Source organism: Eutrigla gurnardus (assembly GCF_963514095.1).
Source record: "Eutrigla gurnardus genome assembly, chromosome: 7".
Lineage (NCBI taxonomy): Eukaryota > Metazoa > Chordata > Actinopteri > Perciformes > Triglidae > Eutrigla > Eutrigla gurnardus.
The window spans coordinates 23,445,882-23,458,504 of NC_139921.1; the positions used below are offsets into that span (position 1 = coordinate 23,445,882).

Below are 12,623 nucleotides of genomic sequence, written 5' to 3' on the forward strand. Positions count from 1 at the left end.
GCAGCGCAGTATCATCTGCATACAGCAAAATACCCACAGTTAAGTCCTGGTTCAGTTTATCAGGATGATTCAAGACAGGCCTTCCTGTCTGCTTTTGTTTAACGTTACACTCTCTTCAGGAGCTGATCATGTGACCTTCACCTGCATATTACACATGATGGAGGAAACCTGTCTCCTGCATTTTAACGGTCTGTTTGCATTTCATTAAAAGTTGATACATTTTAAGGGATAACAAATACTAAAAAGGTAAACACTTCTTTAAAAGTATAAAATGCTCCAGGTCACACTGCTTTTAGCACCAAGACACAAGAACAGACAGTAGTTTGTCTAAACAATGGTTTGACCTTTTTTTCAGATGAGTTCAAAAACAATTTCCCTGAATTGGAGCAGAAACAACACGGTTGCAGCTGGAGGCCCGATCACTCTGAACCAAGGTTGGGCTGATAATGAAACTGGAGAAATATCTGAAAATGTTAAGAACTAATACTTTGAAGTGAGAGGCAGAGATCCCAGTAATGTGTGTGCTTGGTGAGGTTTGTGTCAGCTCTGTGTTCACTGGTCTGTGTCTCCTCAGCAGCTGCAGAAGGTTCCTGCTGGAACAGCTCAGCTTCTCTGCAGTCTGACTGAGGGAGGTTTTTGTACGACGACAAATCACTGTGTGAACACTGCACCGTTTATGACATGGCCACTCTGACAGTAATAAACTGCTGCATCTTCAGCCTGAACTCCACTGATGGTCAAAGTGAAGTCAGAGCTGCTTCCACTGCCACTAAACCGAGATGGTGTTCCTGATTGACGTGTGCTAGCTAAATATATCAGGAGCTTTGGAGGCTGTCCAGATTTCTGTTGATACCAGGACAACTCATTACCATTGTAAACACGTTGACTAATCTTACAGGTGAGAGTGACAGTGGATCCTGGAGTAGATGTCACTACTGGAGGCTGAGTCACAGTCACCTGACCGCTGCATCCTGCAGGACAAAACAAATCATTCATTCATCAGCAGAAGGAAAGGAGAGAAAAGGCGAGGCGTCGTGTTTGAGATGTTGCCGAGCCAACGAACCTGTAAACCAGCAGCAGGCCAGCGTCCAGATGAGGATGGTGATGAGAGTCATGGTGGTTGTGGTCTCTGCTGTGTTGACTGACAGATCTGAGTCCTGCAGTGTTGAACTCACAGGACTATAAAGCTTCTCAGTTCACTGGAGGATCAGCTGACGATGCAAAGCCTCCTCTCTATGGAAATGATTTCTCTGCTCTCAACAGACTGAAGGCAACGTGGGACACGAAATCAGGAGGAATACGGCTCGGATGAACAACATGGAGGATCTTAATGGAACAGAGGAAAACACTCACATTAAAAGTGCAGTTGAGGATTTAAGGATACGTTTGTGTTCACTGTGGTTGGTATGAAACGTTTGTCTGCTGTTCATTTACTGACAGGATTTAATGAAATCTATCAGATATTTCACTTTTTCATCATATGACTTTGTAAATCATCATTATCTATAAGCATCATGTTCATTTAACCATGTATGAACTTAAATAAGACTGAAAATATGACTTATGAAGAGGCTGTCATCATTTCTCTGTCTGGTGTAAAAAAGTAAAACAAACTTAAATAATCAATATTTATTTATACAATAAGTTTGAATACATATAATTTGAAACATTTTGTATATTCAATTAAATATAATTATTTCTATATTAATAGAAAAAGTTTTTTCAGCGGATAGATTTGTCTCTCAAATCTAAAAATATGCTATAAAATTATTAAAAAACATGTAGAAGTTGAAGGAATAGGAGATAAATCATTACTTAATTAAAATAAATGATTAATTATGCATTCTTACTATAAAATAACTCTGTTTTCAGTGGACAGATGCTTGTTCACAGTGCAGGAGGTTTTTGTACGGCCACTTAACGAGGTTGTATCACTGTGGAGGATTTTTGGTGGAGGAACCAAACTCATCGTTTACTGTAAGTATCACAGATTTATGATTTCTACAACGTTCAATATTATAATCGCTTTGTCAAAAGTAAATGTGATGAACCAAATCATTATTTTGGATCATTTATACTTTTTGGATATTTATTATTCATTAATCTAGGCTGATATTGGAGTTTAGGAAAACACTGCATATTATTTTCCTATTATAGATTATGTTTTGGTGAAGTAGATGCAGTATTTTATTTTGTAACATTGAAACATCTGTTAGTGTGTTAGCTGTACGTTATAAAATCTAATGTTGATCAAACTAATAAGAGGGTTTATTGTACATTCAGTGTCGCTGCAGTTTGTGTTCACGGTTCGTTAGTTCAAAGTGATGAAAAGGAAGTGAAACAGACAGATGTCAAAGTCTTTCACTGCTTACAGTTTACAGATGATTAATGAAACTTTTCTATTCCAATGACTCCTCAGTCACATTGTATATGATTCTATAATGATTTCATGAGGAGAGCCGCAGGAGAAGATTGGTTCCTGTAAATGACAGAACTCCAGTCAGCGTTGTATTTGTTAAATCCTCCCTCCATCCCATGTCTCTGTGTGACCACAGCATCATGCACACAGCTAACCCTCAGTAACGTCACCTCTGTCATGTTCAGCTGTCTTTCCTACAGTGGAAGTTAATCTGCTCCTCGTGTGTCTCTGCTCTCCCCTCCAGCTGGCTCCATGATCCGGCCCTCAGTCTCCCTGCTTCCCCCCTCCTCTGAGCAGCTCTCTGGGGGCTCGGCCACGCTGGCCTGCCTGCTGACCGGCTACTCTCCTCAGGGAGCCGTGGTGAGCTGGGAGGTGGACGGCACCGAGGTGACGGAGGGGGTCCTGAGCAGCTCAGAGGAGGAGAAGAGCGGACTCTACAGCAGCAGCAGCACCCTGAGCCTGAGCCAGGAGCGCTGGATGGCAGGAGAGCTGTACTCCTGCAAGGTCCTCCATCACAACCACAACCAGATGCAGTCCCTCCACAGGAGCCAGTGTAAGGCTTAGAGGGTCTGGATGGAGGCCAGGACAGGAGCTCTGCATGGGGGGAGCAGGAGGAACACACCTGCTGCTCTGAACAATCTGAGGACAACGTTTGTAGAGGAAACTATAAAGCCTTGTGTGACTGCTGTAAAGTAGCTAGAGAGTAATGTGTGTAGCTCAGCAAGTAGATGTGTGTGTTTAATAACTGTCTTTTTATAATAATAATAAAGCTTTCACTGATGAATTACATGATGAAGTGTTTGGTGTTTTATTTTATGAATATAGGACTAGAGAATGAAATGGTTTCATAACTACTAGTACTACTCCCTGCAGAAAATGAAAGCTAATCAAGCATATCATGTCAAGTACCGCGGTGAAGTTAGTTTTAAGTTGGATATTCAAAGGACATTCACTCCGGTTCCAGCCGCGACTTTACTGATGTTTGCCCAGTGTTGGCAGCAGGAGAACGGCTCCAGGGCCTCGTGCTAAGTCGTTAGAAACTTATTTAGGGACCGTCCTTAAATTACTTACCATAAATACAAAATGATTGCATTTTTTTCAATAGCTTCCACATCATGTGACCCAGTGACTCCAAACCGGTATCCAATTGTATTTCTAAACCGATTAAATAAGACACACCACTTTTTATGCTATGTTAGTGCTTTGTCTATTTTGTATGAATATTAATATGCAGAAATTATAACATTCAGTTTTGCTTACCTCCTCAACTGCACAAGCATGCAGGTGCCCCTTGAGGTTTTTTATCACATGTGTGTGCTTTTTGATGCAGAGGAGTACACTCATTCGGAAAAACAGAGCAAAACATACCTCGACAAGTGTGTTTTGAAAATCCAGGACATGAAGCTGGAAGAAAGTGGGCATGTAATGGGAGAGAAGGAAAGCACCAGTGAGAAATCTGCTAACAGTGCTGTTGGAAAGTCACATTTTACACATGCTTTTCAAGTCAGGCGGGACCAAGCAAAGTGTGACATCCTATCAGAAGATGCAGTTGTCATAAACAACCATTACCTCTGTCCCGGTGTCATCAATGTGCTGTTAAAAAACTATATGGGGATTTTCCCATTGTGGAGTTGGTTGTTGCTTGGAGATCTGTCACGGCATGGAAAATGCATGACCTTCAAAACAGACGGAAAAGAACAAAAACAGGGATACCAACTGCCATGTTGAGCTCTGGTTTGGTTTGGTCAAGCACTCCATCCTCTTAAAGAAGAAGTACCTAAGACCTGCAGAGTTCATATCCAAAATGTTTGCCTCAATGCAAGGAAGATCACATTGGGCAACATAATATGCCAATGCAGATACTGGATAAAAACATTACAAGTTCTCGCAGGCCAGATGATGACCATGAAGAACAGTGGAGCAAGCGGGACAGCTCTACTGGTCAATTGAAGTCCAAGTCCAGCTCAAAGTACTTCAATCCACCAGAGAAACTACCAAACCCCAGGAGCCTACATGCCAAAAAAGTGAAGAAAAGGAAAGAGGCTCAGGATCAACAAGTTACAGATGCACAGGTAAATATGGTTTTACACTTGAGGCAATATGTGTTTAAATGGTTGTTTAGATATATACAGTGGAGATCAAAATTAGAGAACAAAGTATTAATACTTGATTTATTCTGAAGTGTAAGTGAAGGTATGTTGCATGTTGCTGAAGGAGGTTCACATAAACATTTGCATTCATCCAGCCATGTAGCTGTACAAGAGGCCCAACTCCTGCTGCAGAAAACATCCCCCAAACCATGACACTTCCTCCTCCAAATTTAACTGACTTCTTTACACACTTTGGGTTCATTCTTTCTGCTGATGAGAGGTTTGGTCACTGTAGAGTGGGCTTTCGGTCTAAATTGTCTTAAACGACGAGACACTGTGCCAAGACGGATCCTTGTCCTGTTCAGCACTGAACTGGCGAGCAACTCCAGCTGCAGCTTTTCCAAAACCTTTTCATTCCCAGTGTCAATATTAAACTGCATTAATGCATTTCCTGGAAATTCTCATTTGCAGTTAACCTTACTATGGAAAAAGAGGGACACAGAAATGGTCATTTCAGTGCTCCCTTCACAGATTAAGGAGCACAGCATCCTCATCCACCATAGTGAGCAATGCTCACTTCGACCATACAAGTGGTTGACAGGGGAGGTACGTGACTGCATGTTTTCAAGTATCATAAGTTTCACTCTGCACTGTGACATACCTACTTTATATAGCATTTCAAGACTTATATCAAAAGTGTTCAATTACTAAGATACTCTTAAAATGCTGGAAAGTTCAGACAATTTTAGAGTGTGTATTAACTGAATAATTATTATTTTTTGTTTTTTATTTTGTTGTTTTTGCCAGGTTATTGAGGGCCTGTTTCATGTTGCTGCCCACACATTCAAGGTGGTGGACACCATGTACATTATGAATCATTACTCAGCAGGTGGGATTCTGTTCAGTGACAGAACTGAGCTACCTCGTCACAGTTTACCAAAGGTAATGTGTGTGGTGATTGTAGGTCTGTTTGTGCATGGTGATGATGTGGGGTGTGGTGGGGTGGGGAATGACTTGGAGGTTCATGGTCATACATTAGCTACATGGAGTAAAAAATGGTCTAAATTCAAATCAAGTACTACATTACCTGAGATTATTGATTTTTTTTTTATCCTCTCTGTGTGTTTAAAATCCCCTCATGAAATATTTGGTTTAAAGTTAATCAACCTACTATTGGACATCCATACCAACACTTCTATCTAGAAGTTCCTAGGCACAACAAATACAGTGCACAAGAAAATAATTGTCATGGGTAAACCATGAATTTGTCATTAGAAGTATGCATGTTTGTTTTCATCCTTTTTTATTTGATGGGTCTTGTAGGTAAACTTTGACAACCATAAAGCTGTTCTGTCATTTGTGCTCATCAACAACAACCACTGGAACTTGCTGGTTTGTAATTCTTTTGTTTTTGTTTTTTATTTCATACTTTTGTATTCTGTATTATTTGTCTTTTAATGCGCACCACTTAACTATTAATGTAAAAAAGATAATTTGTGATTAATAGTAATGTTCCTCTTTGTTCTGTCACAGTACATTAATGCAGAAACCAGCACAGTATTTCTGATGGATCCAGCAGCATTGTCATCAGAGCTTGAGGACTCTAAACATGCTGCTAAAAGAATACAGTAAATCCACATTTAAGCTAGTTTTGAAAATTCTTATACAAATACATCTAAATGTTTAAAGTGAATAACAGTCATTTACATTAATATTCACAAACAACAGTAACTGAAGTGTAGAGGTCAGTATTCAGTCAGTAACATGTATGGCTGATTTGCTCCAGTCCCTCAAACATTGGTTATTCACTGGTGGTACCACATGTAACAAAATCACTATTTAAAGTGTATTAAAATTAACCTTATTTAGGGAATACTTAAGGATGAGGAGGACACGCCATGGCAAAGCAGACTGGGTGGATGTTAGGTGGAAAGGGGGTTATGAGCCATCCAGTTCAACAGGATGGCAGTAGCTGCGGTGTCATTGTTGTTAAGGTAAGCGAAGGAGATTTTGTATTCATTATGTCATGTACGAAATGTCATGTGTGAAAGATCATTACATTTCAGAACATTTAGGAAAATATAAAATGCATCTGAAGACAAGTTACAAATCTGTTAAATGTTTTGGGAGGCACTACTCACAGGTCGATGTCTTCAATACCGTGTTCCCCATGTTTGTTGTCAGTAGCTGTGTAATTATTATCCAATGGAGAAACACCCACAGAAGTGTTGTTTGTTTAGATGGCAAAAGCAATGATGGAGGCATTCCCTCAGATCCCAGATGTTAAATTTGAGACATCAAAAAAGGCCATGAAAAAGGAGAGGAGAGATCTGGCTGTCGAAATCCTAAAGGTATCAGGTACATATACTGTAAAGCACACATAGGCTATAGTATAATTACAATATACTGTATGTAATGTAAATAAATAAATCAATTATTTTGTTTCAGTCTTTGATGAGCACACTTGTTGTGCAATGTGTGCAGCCATGAGGCCTCCGGGATCTGGACCTCCCGTTACAGACTGGGTGAGTTGTTGTGAAGCAGCAGTTCCAATGTAGAATTGTTATGTAGACATAACAAGTACACTTGAGTCCAGCTAAGGTAAAGCCAACTGACACAAGCATGTAAACACACTGATAGCAACATTAAAATGCATATTAATATTCATAAAAAATGCACAAAGCACTAACATAGCATAAAAAGTGGTGTGTCTTGTTTGATCAGTTTGGTAATACAATTGGATACTGGTTTGGAGTCACTGGGTCACATGATGTGGAAGCTATTGAAAAAAAATGCAATTATTTTGTATTCGTATATTTATGGGAAGTAATTTAAGGACGGTCCCTAAATCAGTTTCCAACGACTTAGCGCGAGGCCCTGGAGCCGTTCTCCTGCTGCCAACACTGGGCAAACCTCAGTAAAGTCGCGGCTGGAACCGGAGTGAACATCTGTCGAATATCCAACTTAAAACTAACTCCACCGCGGTATTTGGCATGATATGCTTGAATGTGAATGTGATGTATATGATTTGATGTCAATTAGACTAGTTCATGACTTAATATTAATCATAATTCATGGTTTAAAAGCTAAGCATTCATGAGTTGAATACTACTGAATTACAATAGTATTTTGAGAGTTTGTTATGATATTCATTATGGCCATAGATTGAATTCATGACATAAGAAGTAATAGCCTTGTTTTACACAGGCTAGGTTTTTTCCTGGGATCACTTGATTTGGATTTGGATTCTGAATTCTCCTTGACGAAGGAGAATTAGAGCTGATACAGGGTTTATCCTGCAGGAAGGATCACCTATCCTTTCTCTCACACTTGGAGTTCACCGGTGTGGTAGGACTTCTGAATGACTAAACTTGACTATTTTCTTTTTGTTGACTAACTGACTTATTAAAGGCCCTTGCATTCTGGATTGAAGACACTTTCACTGCATTCTGGATTGAAGACACTTACACTGCATTCTGGATTGAAGACACTTAGACTGCATTCTGGATTGAAGACACTTACACTGCATTCTGGATTGAAGACACTTAGACTGCATTCTGGATTGAAGACACTTACACTGCATTCTGGATTGAAGACATTTACACTGCATTCTGGATTGAAGACACTTAGACTGCATTCTGGATTGAAGACACTTAGTCTGCATTCTGGATTGAAGACACTTACACTGCATTCTGGATTGAAGACACTTACACTGCATTCTGGATTGAAGACACTTACACTGCATTCTGGATTGAAGACACTTACACTGCATTCTGGATTGAAGACAGCACAGACAAGCTGAACTTAAAAAGGACTACGAACATTAAAGGACACAACAGCGGGACACTTTATTGTATTCTAAGTGAGCTGTGTGTTTCATGGGATTGTTGTTGTGTGTTAAACCGTGAAAGCGCTGTAAAATTATTAATGTTGAAATTGTCGTGCCAAATACTGTGGTATTGTTTAATTCCTCTGTGATAACTGGTTGAAAAGGGGAACTATTTTATTTTCAGTTTTCAATACATTTCATATGTTTGAGTAAAGGTTATTGCCTATCACTTATCTTGTCTGGTGCTTCCATGTGTGGTCAATGTGTCACTTAGCTCCTCCCGAACCTAGAGCAACTGTTACTTACAAAGATTAGGTTATCACGGTTACAAATAGGACTATGGAATGTAGTGGTTTTATAACTACTAGTACTACTCCCTGAAGGTAATGAAAGCTAATGGTCGTATGTTTATTTGAAGAGAAAATATTATATTTTGAGGATGAAATTAATTGGATTTTTAAATTATAACTTATAAATTGTAAAAGTCTGAGAAGATTTTAACCTGACCATCTCACTCATAAAGAGACTGAATGAACTGATAAGAATATGAGTTTAAAACTGCATGTGGAAGAGCGTCTGTGAGTCTGTTTCAGTTTTATTTAGAGTCATTGTGGTTCTGCTTGGTGACTCTGCTTGGTGTTGTGTTCACTGGACCAGTTATTCTCATCACCGTCTCTTCAACAACCCTCTGCACCTGCAGCAGGCCGTTCTCACTTCAGTCACACTGAAGGAGGTTTTTGTACGACTCTAAATCACTGTGTGAACACCCGAGAACCGCTTATCTCGTGGTAACTCTGACAGTAGTAATCTCCAGCATCTTCAGCCTGAACTCCACTGATGGTCAAAGTGAAGTCAGAGCTGCTTCCACTGCCACTAAACCGAGATGGTGTTCCTGATTGACGATTGCTAGCTAAATATATCAGGAGCTTTGGAGGCTGTCCAGATTTCTGATGATACCAGTGCAAATACTGATATACACTACTTGTGTAAACAGGTCGACTAGTCTTACAGGTGAGAGCGACAGTGGATCCTGGAGTAGATGTCACTACTGGAGGCTGAGTCACAGTCACCTGACCGCTGCATCCTGCAGGACAAAACAAATCATTCATTCATCAGCAGAAGGAAAGGAGAGAAAAGGCGAGGCGTCGTGTTTGAGATGTTGCCGAGCCAACGAACCTGTAAACCAGCAGCAGGCCAGCGTCCAGATGAGGATGGTGATGAGAGTCATGGTGGTTGTGGTCTCTGCTGTGTTGACTGACAGATCTGAGTCCTGCAGTGTTGAACTCACAGGACTATAAAGCTTCTCAGTTCACTGGAGGATCAGCTGACGATGCAAATTGCCTGCCCCTCATAATACGGGACCGTCCCACGTTCATGAATTTTAAGAATCATTTAAAATTGTGGCTCAGGGAAAATCAAAGCTGCACTCACTTTTAACTGCATCACACACTTCATTATGTGTGTCACTCACATGTCCTGTTGCATCTTGTCTTGTCTGTTGTTGTTAGTGTTTGTCTTGACACTCAAATTAAATATGAGGGTGTTGTATGTATGTTACCTTGTTTTTATGTTTTCTATGTTTTCTGCCTGGGTACAATAGATGAAAACTAGCCATTGTACTATCGAGTATTTACATTGTGTATTTAAAGTGATGTCCATAAATATGCACTGTCTCTATTGATTAAACAAATTATTATAACCTTTATTTAATCTCGGGAATATATTGAGGAGCAATCTCATTTGCAATATAGCCGAGATAAAAACACAAAACATTTTTGGACAAGACAAAACACAAAACATTTGAAAGATACATAAGTAAATCTGAAATATCAGAAGAGTAAAGTGACGCAGAATAATGAAGACAGAGAAATTAAAAACAGGAGCAGTTAGAAGTAAAATAAGACGCAGTTATGGATTTAAATTGTCCCAATGATAAGAGTGTGGTAAGTTTCAGGTGGTTTTGCAGAGTGTTCCAGGCTGCAGGTGTACAGTAAGAAAAGTGTGGACAGAGGGAACCTGCAGTGTGATCCAGTCCTTTGAGCGTGTATGATGGAGACTTGCATTGAAAGACACTAAAGAATTGATATAGGATGGTAAGAGACCAGTGAGAGCTTTAAAAACAAATAAAATCCAGTGTCTATCACGCCTGTCAGAAAGCGAGGGCCATTCAACTTTTGAATACAGGTCACAGTGATGAGTGTTGTAGTTGTCACCTGTAATAAATCTCAGGGCTGAATGATATACAGTGTGAAGTGGGTGTAGAGTTGCAGCTGATGCATGCATGCATAAAATGTCTCCATAATCTAAAACTGACATAAAAGTTGCCTCAATAAGTTTCTTCAAACTTTGAATTTATTTATTGAAATAGTTCAATAAATAAAGCCTCCTCTCTATGGGAATGATTTCTCTGAGTTGTATTTGTTTCACACAAAGAGAAACGATTTATTCATCAAGAATGTAGGATGAACCATAAACCATCATTAAATAAAACTGGATCATAATGAGCCTGTTTTTGTATTTCTTTTACATATTCAACATGAAAAATACCGTCTTGATATTTTCAGTATCTAATACATCTGTTAGTAGAGGAGATGGTCCTATGTTTATTACGCTGTTAATTTGAAGAGAAAATACTATATTTTGAGGATGAAATTAAGGGATTTTGAAAATTATGACTAATAAATTGTAAAAGTCTGAGAATAATTGAACCTGACCAGCTCACTCAGTTTTCAGTGTGAGTACGAGAAAACAGTTCAGACTCACGGTGACACGAGAACTTAAAACTGCGAGGAGCAGCGATGCATTCAAATCATGCAAAACCCGTTTGGGCCCAGCTGTGGTTGTGGAAGTGAAAGGGAGAGAGGAGGTGGAGGAAGTAGAGGCTACATCTCCCTGTGGACTGATTCAGAAGAAACGTTGGACTCTGCATCTCTCTGCTCCTTCCGCCTTTGCTGGTAAATAGATACAGGCCGCCCTCTGCTGGCTGACTCCATATTACCATGACATTTAATTTGTACAGCCCTTTGCTCTTCTCCTTATCATTACATTTACATTTAGGTCATTTAGCAGACGCTTTTGTCAAAGCGACTAACAATAAGTACATTTGTCAAAAGAAGGAAACAAAGAAACCACAACTTATCATTGCCGATGAAGTAAGAGCTAAAAATAGAACAAGTGTTTGGTCCTCATCTGAGTAAAGTAATACCTTAAGAGCAACAGTGACTCTGCTGTCCTGACATTAGTCGGGAGTTCGTTCCACCACTAAGGACCAGAACAGAGAAGAGTCTGGACTTTGCTGAGCGACATTTGGTTGATTTCAGCGATGGTGGTACCAGCCGTCCAGCTGAAGTAGAGGAGCGAAGTGCTCGCTTCGGGGCGTGAGGTTTGACCAGTGTTTGAAGGTAGATGGGTGCTGTTCCATTGATGGCCCTGAAGGCCAGTGTCATCGTCTTGAATTGGATGCGTGCTGCAACAGGGAGCCAGTGGAGGTCACGGAGGAGGGGGGTCACATGGGAGAATTTGGGTAGATTGAAGATAAGGCGTGCTGCAGCGTTCTGGATACGCTGCAATGGTTAAATCACAGAGGCCGGGAGTCCGGGCAGGAGAGAGTTGCAGTAGTCAAGGCGGGAGATGACCAGTGCTTGGACCAGGAGTTGCGTTGCATCCTTTGTGAGGAAAGTCCGAATCCTGCGGATATTGTAGAGGGCAAATCTGCAGGATCGGGCCACAGCAGTGATGTTGGGGGTGCAGGATAGTGGGTCATCGATAGTTGGATTATGAACTCATATTCTGCTTTATATGTCTCTGCTCTATTTTGTTACTGATTTTATAATATATGATAATATTGTAAGCTCCTATGTGTCAGGACTGGACTTGAAGGAGGACTCAGGCGCAGAGTGAGGACAGTAGAACCAAGCTTTTATTCGCAGACTTTGCAAGATTCCAATAAACAGAGTGACAACGAAATTCGGCTATGAAATGCTTGATCCCTGACTTCAGGAAAAAGGGAGAGACGGGGAAGGGAAAGGGTAGGCAGCGGACGCAACAAACACCAAAACGGAAAAGCGCTCCGAAGGGGAGGATACAAAAGAAAAGGCTAACTAATCGTCTACTCTAGCGAGGACTAATCTATGAACTTTAATAAACAGAAAACGCTCCAAAAGGGAGGATGCGGGGCTACAAAAGGATTAACTACTCTTACTCTATGAATAACTCTAGAACGTAAAAACTCTCCAAAAGGGAGGGCACGAGGCTACGAAAAGGAATATCAACACTAACACTAGGA

At 40.3% G+C, this 12,623-nt stretch overlaps 1 gene segment (V, D, J or C); it reads left to right on the forward strand.

The window, feature by feature from the left end:
* Positions 1 to 1,814: 1,814 nt before the first annotated feature.
* On the forward strand, positions 1,815 to 3,005 carry LOC311015914 (Ig kappa chain C region, B allele-like). The segment is given in 2 exons: positions 1,815 to 1,977; positions 2,664 to 3,005.
* Positions 3,006 to 12,623: the final 9,618 nt, after the last annotated feature.